The sequence below is a fragment of the Melanostigma gelatinosum genome, assembly GCF_949748355.1.
Source record: "Melanostigma gelatinosum genome assembly, chromosome: 12".
In the NCBI taxonomy this organism is placed as follows: Eukaryota; Metazoa; Chordata; class Actinopteri; order Perciformes; family Zoarcidae; genus Melanostigma; species Melanostigma gelatinosum.
Window position 1 is genome coordinate 16,502,170 of NC_136645.1, and position 12,742 is coordinate 16,514,911.

Below are 12,742 nucleotides of genomic sequence, written 5' to 3' on the forward strand. Positions count from 1 at the left end.
ATGTGTCCTCTGGAAGTCACTGCCTTCCACTCTCGCCGCACTTCTGCAGGCAACATCTCGTCCACTTAGCCCATCACGTTGTCCCATTGTAGTTGGGAAGTGGTTTTATCTGTAGCTGAAAGGCAGAAAAACGCCCCACTTGTGGATGGAAGTCTGTAGAAGCACGAAAGAGTTCATGAGAAAAGCTGCCGGCGCATTGTGTCATGATGGACACATTCTCTCCCACAGTTGTGGCAATGCAGTTGGCGTGAAGTGGACTGCAGCTTGAATCCAATCGGTACGCACTGAACGCTTGTTTGTGTAAGTGCAAGCAGCAGCAGTAGTATATCCTCTGGGTCCCCTGCACCAAAATGTTCCTCCTCAGAAAAAAAGACCACAATGATGCTCGTAATTCTGCAAGTTACAGCTGATCCGCGTTCCGCAGGAAAAGCCCGCTCTCAAACAAAGTAATCTCTCGCAAGGCTTGCTTGGGCTGGAGAAGTGCGGAACTGCATCAGCTTTCCTGTGGACGCTGTAGTGGAACATTGCACATGCATAAGCATCAGTGCATATGGTGAGATCACTCTCCGCTGCAAGCCAGAGACTATGGCATCCCGCCACAATAGAAGAAGGACGGCAGATTAAATTAGACTTGTAGTTTGTGCAGTTGGCTGATGTAAATGAGCGTCCCCGTGCGTCTTTATCGAGTCCTTACACAAGATTCGCATTTTCACTTGAGTGCAGCTGTGCTGGCACGTGCCATGCGCACTGAGGATGCTCCACTCACTAGAAATTGTTACTCACTTTCTGCAACGTGGGAACGGGTGACTACACTCCTGAACTAAACTGCGAAAAAAGTTTATAAAAGCTTCCACACTGAGCCAAGGACAGTGGAACAAATTCTCAAGAACAAATTCCACATTCAAAGTATTAAAAGTAAAAGTACTCCTCGGTAGAATGTCTCCTGATGGAATTATATTTTCAATTGATTATAAAAGACTACTGCCGATAATTGTAAGAAATAAGGTTTTAGCTTGCATGGAGGCAATTTTATTCATTGCATTTATTGGTAGGCAATTTAATATTAATGCATAAGGTTTTGGGCTGAGATTACTTCCATTGATCAAAAAATCAATAACCTAATGGTCCGTTAAATGTCAGAAAATAGTGTTGGTGACCTATACAATTAAAAAGACAAAGATTATGTAATTAACATTGATATAAAACTGGGGAAAGGAGCGAATCCTCACAGAAAATGAAATTCGATAATCCTATTGTACAGTGGTCACATCTCTCACATTTTCCTGTCTATCTTTAAAAAAAAGTGAAGAAAATGGAATGCAAAGAACCTCAAAATTGAACTGAAGTAAATTGATTTAATATACAATCATATACATACAGATATATACCAGAGCATAATTCTAAGCATTTATGTATGGGCCTGAGTATCACATGTATGTACATGTGATACTCAAAATGCATTAAGAACACAGTTGGAGACAGACATGATCTCACTTTGCTGTCATCACTTGATTTACATGAATAACGATCCACTCTGCATGCTTTTAAGATCCAACAGAGGACATGGTAAGACGGAGAAATGCAATGCACTGACTGACTGCCAGAACACACAAAAAAGAGATTCATCTTATTTCTGCTGCATGTTTACAGCAGGTCAAGACTTCTTATTGGCAGTTCCCATAACTATTAGGACATGGTCGAGTGATATTTACAAGGCGCATAAGGCTAAATTACTGTTTAGGAAAAAAAACAGCAATATCCTTTTGGGTTGTTGGACACACAGTGGAGATTCTAACAAAATCAAAGACAATCTGGAGCTGCTGATCCATGAAAACACCTTTTAAAAAATTGACGGGTGCTTTAAAAAGATACGTTATCCAACAGATGAGGAACCAGGGATTCAATAAACTGTGACCGTAGAGCTCAGAATGCTTAGTTGACACTTTAAACATTATTCCACAAATGCCGAAACAAATAGTGGGCCTTAAGAAGAGAAGATTTCCTCTGAGAGTGGATTGAATCCACATTATTGCGACATGCAGTGGATATTATTTTTCTCAAGAGAAGGGAGTACCGGGCTGCACAAAGTGGCTGTATTGATTGTGCTTTCTAATCGGGCTGATTGGCTTACAAATATCAAGCCAGAATGTAGAACAAGGGCATGCTCAGCAGACTGTGCAGCTGCACTGCACAGTCTGTCCTTCTCAAGTCTAATAATGAGTTCAGAATGTAAGAAAGCACGAGACGCTGATGTAATCGAAGAAAACATCAATGAAAAGTTGCGTCTGAGGCATTGGCAGGCGGCCTATCCATTTACTGAACTGCTTGAGCTTTTTGTGTTTGAAAAGGTGTGCATGTACCGTCATGCCCAAGACATTCAGAAATACATGAGCAGAATTCAATCTATCAGAAGCAACATACACGGCACCAGTGATGGTGATGAGCAGCAGCATGGGGGAAATACTGATCAGTGGAAATTAAGTGAAATATATGTTCCCCTTTTTCAGTCATTTATATTCTCCAACCACTTATTTCAGGGTCACGGGGGAAGACTATCCCAGCATGCACTGGGTGGAGGGCAGGGAAGACAGTGCTGGTTTCAGACATACGGCTCAGACACATTCATACCTCGAGGTAATAGAGTCTCCAGTCCACCTGTCAGTGGGAGGAAACAAGCACTGCTGAAGCAGAAACTCATCCTGGGTTCATTTGCTTTCAGGCAACAATGATATTAACCTGAGAAACTACATCGAACATTTTTAAACACCAGCATCGCAATTGGATTTTATTTTAACCTTGCCTATTTTAGATTCATGCGCCGTAAATACACACGTAATAATAACACTATAACAAAGAATAATGTAGCTGTAAGCTAATTTAAAGACATTTTTCAATGTATTTTTCAGCAACTTTAAATGCTCATATCACCCATTTACACTGTTCACCTATAATTCATGATGAGCAATATAAAGAGTTTGACAATGTTTGATAGCACTCTATAAACCAGCTGTATTCATACATCATAAAATGTTATTACACAGTGTAAATAAAACATGTTATATCATGTCATCAAGCATTAATCGACTGTTTACATGTCTATGATGGAGGATGTATAGTTATTGAGCTAAATAACAAAAATCCCAAAACTGCTGAGAAGTGTCCTGCTCTCTATTGTGCAATATGAGGTTTTTCTAAAAATGACCATTTGACTTTTGGAGTACAACAGCCACTGTGGCCATGAGTGGCAATTGCAGGATGATTGTTCGTGTGTATTGTAACAGTAGCACAAGTAGAGAGGAGTCATACATTTTGTACTGTGATAATGAAATATCTACCTAAAATGTGTTAACATTTGCTATCGTTAGCCATCATAAACTACTGGTCATACCAGACCAATTGTATTTGTATTGCTCATGAATCAACTTTATTATTTGCAACAGTCTTACAAAGTTATATTTGGCTTGAAAGCAGTTTGAACATGAAAATAAAAATAAATAAAAAATGAAATACGACATGCCATATTCCCCTTTAAGCTCCAGTGCAGCAGTCATGTTGCAGTAAGTGTTAACTGGAGAAAGCACTCCAGCCACAGCTCGGCACACACCTTAACGGGCCTATTACAGTAGAAACAGAGGACGTGCGGGCATGACAGCAACAAGGCCTCCTGCGGTAAATAAAGATGAGGAGACAAGGGAGGACACACATCCGCTTACAGTGAGAAATGAAACAGCCAGGGAAGCGAATGAGGGATTTCCTCTCAGCCTGCTGAGCAAGCGCTGATCCCAATGATTGAGAACATATGGTGAAATCAATCCTTTTGTCATTTGTCAAAAAAAAAAAGAAAAACACTCTGCACACAGCCTTTTAAATGGTAAATGTGACCTGAAGCGTCCAGTTCTTGTGCGCGATGTTGACGTGAGAGGCACGATAGTGTTGCAGGCAGTGAGGGTGTATTGATTTAGATCTGGCTTGACCAGGCCAATTAAGCCAACACAGTCCTCTGAGATTTCTGAGGATCCCTTCAGAAAACGTCTTTGTTGTGAAAGGGTCTTGAGTGATTGACTAAATCACAACACTTAAATGCAACACCTGCACACCGGGTCAAAGGTCAGGGCAGTTAGATTTGTGTCCATAATCATTTTGTTTCAAAGGAATAATTCAAAAGAAGAAAAAGGAGAAGAAAGTAAACAAGCCAAGAAGGTAGAAATCCCATTTTATCCCACTAGTTTTGTCCAAAGTGCCGATCTGACGATACATGCTGAAATGCAGTGGTTCTTCAGTATCTCTGCAACTTTAAAAGTACAACTCTCTCTGTTAATTATAATATTTATCTTTATAAAATAATGTGTTTAAGTCAAAGCTACATGGAAAACCGAAGCTTTACTCTCCCATTCTGAATCTGAGGTTTTCTTTTGAAATAAATCTCTGTTGCAATCTCTGACACGAGCACTGGCAAAAGTGCACGTCAATCTCTACGTCTGTCCCGCAACTTTAATCCACTTTTTTTTGTGCTCGTGTGATTTTGTGTGTGCGTGCGTCAGCTTTAAATGAAAACCATTTCCCCACTCTTACCGCGGAGGAGGATTTGCCATCAAGAATCCAATTCGAGATACAGTCCAACAACAATAGTCATAAAAAAATCATTATCTCGGGGGAGAAGGTTTAGGGCGGTTCATTCAGTCCTGGAACCTGCATTTCATTTTGCCAAAAAGACGTAGATCCACTTGAGTGAGTGATTGAGGTGAACCCTGTCCAACAATATGTGATTCTCCAAAATACAGGTTTCTTACGGCCCACCCTTATTTCTGAAAATGTTTTGGTTGTGACTCATCCAAGTGTTGCCATCTTAACATGAAGTACAGCACAATAAAAATGCTTGTGTTCTGTTTGTACTTTTTTCCTTTCGTAGGTACCTTTTATCAATAATAATGCTGTTCTTCAGCCTACTTGATACCTTCATGCAACACATTGATTTTACTCACTCTGCAGAGTGAGGCAAACACTCTGTATGTCCTCTCACTCGCAGCCCTTTGAGAGGATCCTCTTGTGTAGAGTGTATTTCTCTCGCTGAGAACAGCCCTGGCAAAACCTGGAGGAGGCCCACAGTAAGAGCTCCAGGTGGTTGTAGTTTGCTGCACTTATTATACCTTTCAAATCCACCTTTACAGCAGCTTGCAGCTCTCAAGGGGCTGCCAGAGGAGTGGAATTAAAAACTACAATATCACAACTTTCCGACAAGCCAAACGGTACAGGGAGGAGGGAAGGAGACTTTTTAAGCTTCCCTGGGATATTTCAGCCAACACATTACCGGTTCTTAAACTGTTGTACTCTTCTTATCAAACGCCACTTCAGAATGGAAAGCTAATATCTAGTGCAGAGTGCCTGACCCTACGTAGTTAAGCCTGCTTTGGATGCTTATCTCCCTGAAATATGCTCATGTTAGTAACCACTGTCGGCTGCAGTGTAGTGCTGCAATGCTCCCGACTTTAAATATTCAACACATGAATCGTCGTGTTTGCCTTAAAGAACACAAAATACAGGAGCTAAACCTGCAAAAAGCGACAGTAGTGTAGCGAGGGTCTGTTAATTACTGCTTGTATCGGCTGATCAAACAGCCTCACGTCCCAACAGGCTGCATCCCTGGTATCTGCAGATCCCTTCAAGCAGCAAATGGCACTGTTCAGTAGTTTCTTTCAAGTGAGCTCTGGTAGAAATCTAGTATTTCAGAAGGGTTCCACAACGCATCTTCACTGTATGTTGATTTACCCGCCAATGCCAGTTCTCGAAACCCATATAAAAGATATGAGTTATGGATACAGCAATAACAGCCAAGACTACAGCAGTTTTTTTCCAAGATGACGATGCCCTATCCACAACAGAAGAAAAAAAAGAATTATCAATTGATCCCAGGATAACATAGTTTCCTGTTCATCTTAGACCTCCTTTAAAGCTGAATCCCTTTTATCCCATTGAGACTTCACTGCACAGTAAAGGAACTCTGACTCTCCCCGCGATTCATTCACCATGGTGACAGTCGCTATAGGTTCTCCCTCTCTCCCTGCGGGCTCCATCTCTCTGCTCGACCATTCCTACAACTTTCTCATTTAGATGTGCAGCCATGATAGCGCCGCAGTATGATACACATGAGATACATCGTGTTACATGCCTGCATATAAAAACACATACTGCGGCACGTATATATTACACTGGAGACATTTTGGTAGACAAGAGTGAAAAACCTAATGGACAATACAGACACTTAAAGCTGCCTTAATCCCTGAAGGAACATGCACACAAATAATGCCTTAACTATGCTTACACTCCAAATAAAAGCAACTTGTACATTTTATAAAATGTGGCACTGACTGTGTTTTTTTATGAATATTTTGGCATTTCACAAAATGACTCATAGTAACCCCAGCACCTCAGAAACATCACTGGATGTTCAGCAGGTGTTTGGAGGCGTTGGGGGAGCTATACAGCATGTTGAATTGTTGTGGAAGAGCGACAAAGAGGAGGAAAAGGATTGGCAGCCTCTCTTCCAGACAGTGGGATGCTTTTATTACACTGTGTGTTGATGTTATGGATCCAGCCTCCTATAGGTCATGGCCTAGTGATGTCTAGCGAATATCACACGCCCACACATATCAAAATAAATGTTTTCCTCCAGAGTTTATACCAGTGAGACAGGAAATAAACACCAGCATTATGATGCTATAATGTAATGGCGTGAACCAAGTCACTGAGCACACCGAAAATAATAATCCAGTTCTCATGCAATGCTGAGATAATGTGCATGTTGAGATGCTGCTGAAATAGTACTTGAATGCCTAAAACATAAGAAATGAAACGTAAAGCACATTAACGCTCCTCTGGACAGCTTTTATATCCTCATCCTTCTCTGTGGATACCGTGACTACTGGTGAATAGTAATGTTGATAGTAATGTGACATATAGTAGCGTTAGTAATACAATTCTTTATTCATTTTTAATTAAGTTGTCGCACATCATCGGAAAGTACATTAACAAAAAATATTTTTAAAAACTTGAAGGAAAAAGAAGATGAATCATTTTTATCACATTTTCAAAGGGCAACAATGTGGAAAAATGTGATCAAATAAAAGTTATGGTTATGGGATCATCATCAGCACAACTTCTAAACTTGGAAAGCCTACTTTTTAATTATTTTGCCCTGAGATATGGGACTGTTTCTCTTGGCGACGTGCACCTGACACTATTATTTATTTTTTTAAGCCTGGGTTCAAGAGCGCAAACCTTTTCACATTTGTTTACCTGGACCCTTATTAATAATGCAGGAAGTTGTTTAAATAACCTATGCCCTTGATTCAAGTGGACAATCATGGTAAAAAAAAAAGAAGAAAAGTTATTTTTTGTCAAAGCCACTGACTTCTTTTCAAATATACTTGGAAAATGTATCGGGAAGTGATCAGGAGTGGTGGAGTTCCAAAACCTAAACCTATAAATTATATTGTCAAATATGGATTTAGAGCAGAACTGGAACCAATTTAGATTAGCGAAACACAAATGGACGAACAGCCTAGTTTATAAGTGACGCCTTTGTTTTGGCACTCATCCAGCATGTAATTCACTTTGCGAGCCTAACCATGCGTTTTCCTGCAGTCAGGTGAGTAAAGACATTATTGTAAAGATGCAGACACCAGAATACGAAAAGAAATGCACAGATGCCATCTGTTGTAAACACAGAACGAACAGGAAATTTATGTTTGCTCCGAGGCAGAAGGTTGACATAATGGCACATTCGACTAATGCCGCATCTGTGCCTGTACGACATGATCAGATTACTGCCTCTTTCTTTGTCTAATGGCCTCTCTGTCTCAGCCCGACCTCCAGGGGCTCAGGGGGGGGGGGAATCCCAGCTATCAGCAGGGTTGCTTTTATTCTCTGCCACAAAGCAGCATTTTATTACCACTGACATGGTGATGAGGGGATGGACAGATAACCCCTCCTGCCATTACCCAAAATAAGCCTGTCCCTGCCAGTGCATTATGGGAGTAGACCTGTAGCCCCCCCCCCCCTCTCTCTCCCTTGGATTTATCAAACGTTATTCACAGTTGCCACAGTAATGGCACACTGGAGACATTTTAATAGCCTAGAGTGATGTTTGTCTGATCATTGTCAACAGATGAGCTTCTATCTGTGGTGCCAGATGCCTTGTAGTATTCCAAAAACATAAAAGTGTATCTAATTCGACACATAGTCATATCAGCATAGAGGCTAATTGGAACTCACTTGATGGGATTCACAGAGATATGTGTCAAGTTTCAGCACACCGGTTATTATGCAACGCTGCTTCCTCCTGTCTGATATCCATACACAGCGGTGCCTATTATGTCTGCATAATAAAGTTATAAAACAAGCACAGCCATATATACATAATATAAAATATTGTGTTTGATTTCATGAAAATATTAAGAATTCTACATTTAAGATCTAAATTATGTTTCCAAGACTTCCAAAACTACATATCTAGTGGGAAAATATTGAACTTTTAGTAACCTTATCGTCAAACTAGAAAAGTGCACTCGGTAGAGGGCAGATCTCCGCCAGGTGTGTTTGCAATGACCACTGCTGTATTGTGTTAAGTTTAGGTTAGTGTTAATGAGCTGTATGGCTTCGTAAAACACGCTTCATTCAAACTCAAAAACAAGTGGCGATGTAATCAGCTCACAGTCGTCGTATATAAGACACTTCATACAGTCTTGCCAAAAACAAAATGAAACTCCCCAAGCCGTCTGCTGGCTTAGCAGTGGCTGACTTGTGGAGAGGTACAGCAATAAATGTATTGGTCGTTCTTTTAGCTGTCGGCTGTTAGAAATTTCCCGAACACACCATCCAAAAGATGAGAAGTGAGCCACAGAGCAGCGGTTGTGAGGTACTGAGCATTGTGTGTCGTTCTGTTAGCTGTTTGCCAAACACATCGTCCATTCCTTTAAATGTTCGCCAAACACGTGCGATGCACTGAGCTGTATTATCACTAGCAGCCCCTTGAGCATGCAGCCATGACTGGCCACCCAAAATAGTATGCGGTTTGCTGCAGCAGAATGCAAGATTAGCTGTGGACAGAGACATAGGTGCACACTTACTCACTCACGCACTCATGCACTCATGCACTCATGCAGCTGATGGCATGAACCTCCTGGCGGAGATAAATGTAATGAATGTAGAATGCAAACTCCAGCTGGGTTGCTTCAACCTTCAAAGTGGTAGATGAGGGCAGTATCTCAGTTTCCCCAATGGTTACTACACCCCAATGTACAAACACAAAATATTATATGCAATAATAGTGATTAATAATAGTGAAAAGTAAGCATTACTAAGCTTAGGTGTGATAAGACTGAGATGAATATTCTGTTTTATGCACCAGGGTCTATTCATGCCATCTGGAAATACCAATGGCTCCAATCACAGAGACTGATGGAAATCCAACTGCTGAGAGATAATAATATCAGGACCAGCGCAGCCTTCTGGAAAGATATTCTTGTGACATAAAACGTGTTCATCCAGGTGTACCCTCCTCCCCTCAACAGAGGGGACTCACTCACCAGGAAAGACAAATCCAACCAGTGCCCAGGTGGAGTGTCACAGAAGCCTGAGCAATTACCAGTGCACCTTTCATCATCCCTCTATTTTATACCCCGGTCTTCAATTTTCCTTTTTGTTGTTTATTCGTGTTATAGTAGTACAGCAGCAAAACAGTTTGCAGCCGTGGAGTCAGCACCTCCAATGAGTAATATTCATCTTTACTTTCTTCCCGAAATAATTATGAAGAAAGTTACGATACACTGAAACTGAAAAAGCAATTATGTCATCGACGGTGGAGTGTGTAGCTCTGTGTGAATTCCCAACTGTGGGAAATCCCTTGAAAGACTGCAATTTAACTGCCTAACATTAGATGGTTGTAACTGTATTCATGACCACACCGAGAGACTCTGGCTTGTTGTGCAGCTGCCTGTTATCTATGTCGAATCCCATTTTAGGCATAACTCATGAGGTGAAAGAACTCTGTGGAAATGTTATGAGGGGGAAAAAAAACATAACTTACCTTGAGAGTGAGACTTTCAAAGGTCTTTCGTTGGCATGTTCATCACACTATTCCAAGATGCCACATATCTTTTTGTTCAAGATTTATAAGCAACCTGCGCTGGCAGAAAACTAGATTGAACTTTGTAAATAAATACAGCTTATATTTCTTTAAAGTAGTAGTCCGAAAAAATCTGTAAAATGTCAGTACTGCATGAATTCATCACTCATATGGCAACGGTCTCGTATCTGGTATGGTTCAAGCCTGGGAAAAAGGCCACCATGACCTTTGTTCTGTTGTCATTAAAGAGAGAGCAGTGCAACATTTGCTGTAGTGGCCAGTGTTAAAAGTGACAATTACAGGATAATTCTAAAAGTCAGTGTATTAGATCGAGAAATGCTGTATTTTACTGCTTAAGAATTTCACTTTTCATCTATAAAAGGAGGAATGTGTTATTTCTTCTTTCAAAAGTTAGACTTGCTTTAACCTCTCATGTCACTCCCTGCATTGCCAGCAGTTCTTAGTGTGTTCTGCTCCCAACTCCCTAATTAGCCTGCTGAGTAAGGTGGGTGTGTTGCAACGCAGGGGTAGCTCCATCTAGTGGATCCACTAGATTACATTAAACCACAGCAACAATATGCAGCAACGTTCAAAAGATACCGAGATTATGGGTTCAAAGAATTACCAGATATTCAACATGGCAAATGGCACCAATGCACTCAATCCACTACCAGAACAGACAAAAAGTTATTTTCTGTCAACTTCAAATGACATTTTGAAAAAGTAAAAAAAAGTGTTTTTAGTACTGACTGAACCCTAACCCCTATCATCACACCATCACTATCAAGTAAATGAGCTAACTGCTAACCTAATGCTCATTAAAAGGCTACATGAAAAGGGTTGCAAATCATCATGTACTGCTGTTTTGGACAGGGCACGAACGAGAGACGATGGCTGTGCAATGCTTTCCCCCATGCCAGTGACAAAGCACATGGAGCTGCTTCTGAGGCCGGCAACACCTCACTGTGACAGAAGGCACCAGATGATAACACCACGGGAGGTGGGAAAGGGGCAAAGGATGGCCAGAGCAGTTGTTACATCAACCTCGGCACAACACCGACAGAATTTTAACCTACAAAAAAAGGGAATGTAAAATAATGCTTGGCCAACTTTAAACATATAGTGTAAATATAAATAAGTAGCTCATTAGCATTTTTGACGAAAAACTGCTACGTTTACATCTTGTTGTATTGAACATATGCCCTCGCACGCACACGCACACACACACACACACACACACACACACACACACACACACACACACACACACACACACACACAGTAAATCTGGCCCAGGAGGCAGATTGTTAGTGGTTTGGCACCTTTATTGCACAACTTAATAAACTGCCGTGCCATGTGGAAAGATAGAAATCTATATGTCAAGGCTGGACTGCCCAAACAGTGACAGTCAGCAAGTTGTCTGTGGTAAAATCTGCTTGAATAAACTACATGGCCATCATCAAACATCTGTTTGAAAGAACATGGGCACAGATTTTAAATTCACTTAAATAGAGACCCTCGATGAGACTGTTTTTAAGGACACTTTGAACAAGTCTTTGGCAGCATGGACACCAGTTGGAGTCATTCAAATTGTGGTGGGGATTTTACCAGAAGTAAGCCCTTGATTGCCAGCTTGACCCCTCGTAGAGGAAGGCAATGCTTTACTATAATTTTCTACCTCACAATTTTAAGGAAAGAGAAATGATAAGGAGAGAGAGAATGAGATGTAAGACCTCAGATGACCGTCCTTCAGGCCGGGAAAAGAGGTGCAGCCAGAATCCAGTCGACATTGTGGAGAGGATTTTGGAGAGGAAGGAGGTGAGAAAGAGCCGTAACAAGCAATGCCAATTAAGGAAGTGCATCAATATTTAATTAGTTTGGTCCGTTCTGTCAGGAGGGAGCCTCCAGAGAGACAATTATGTGTAAAGTTGAAATTCCAATGCACGAGGCAGAGTTTGGGGCCATATATCTTTACACTTAAGCACATATTGTATCAGCTTTTCACAGCACTGACCGCTGGTTGGAAAAAAACACAACATTTGCTTGGTTTTCAGGTCCTCCTTTACACATGTTATTAATTGGGCATCAATAAACTTCACGGGGGAGTTGTAGCTCTTTTCCTATTGATCTGGTCTCTGAAGCCTCATTGTGTGGTCAGCAGTGATTTGAGGTGCACGTTACTCCCAAGTGAATGTGATGGGTGGTCCCACCCCTTTAAACTTGCTGTCCAACAAGATCTCTGTAACTTTGCAGAAAGACGCAGAGAAACTAATTTAATGATTCAACTAAGTTGCTTTCCAAAACAAAACAGCCATAGCAGACATACAACAGTAGATTCCCCTGTTTTGACTTGGTATCCTCTCTGTTTTATGCCTCAGGGTGACTGCCGCATGGTATAGGAGAGCTCCATCACTCTGCTGTGACCCACCCATCGCTCACACTCACTGTTCCACCCATCATTGATCAAAATCCCTGCTGAGTCAGAATGGTGAAAAAATGCAAATCACATCTTGCTTGTAGTCTTCATTTTAATGGATTTCAGGCCCAAAATGGCATGCCTTGGATTCTTTCTGCACCAGTCAGCAAAGTCGGATTCAGAAACGTTTATTTCAGATATCG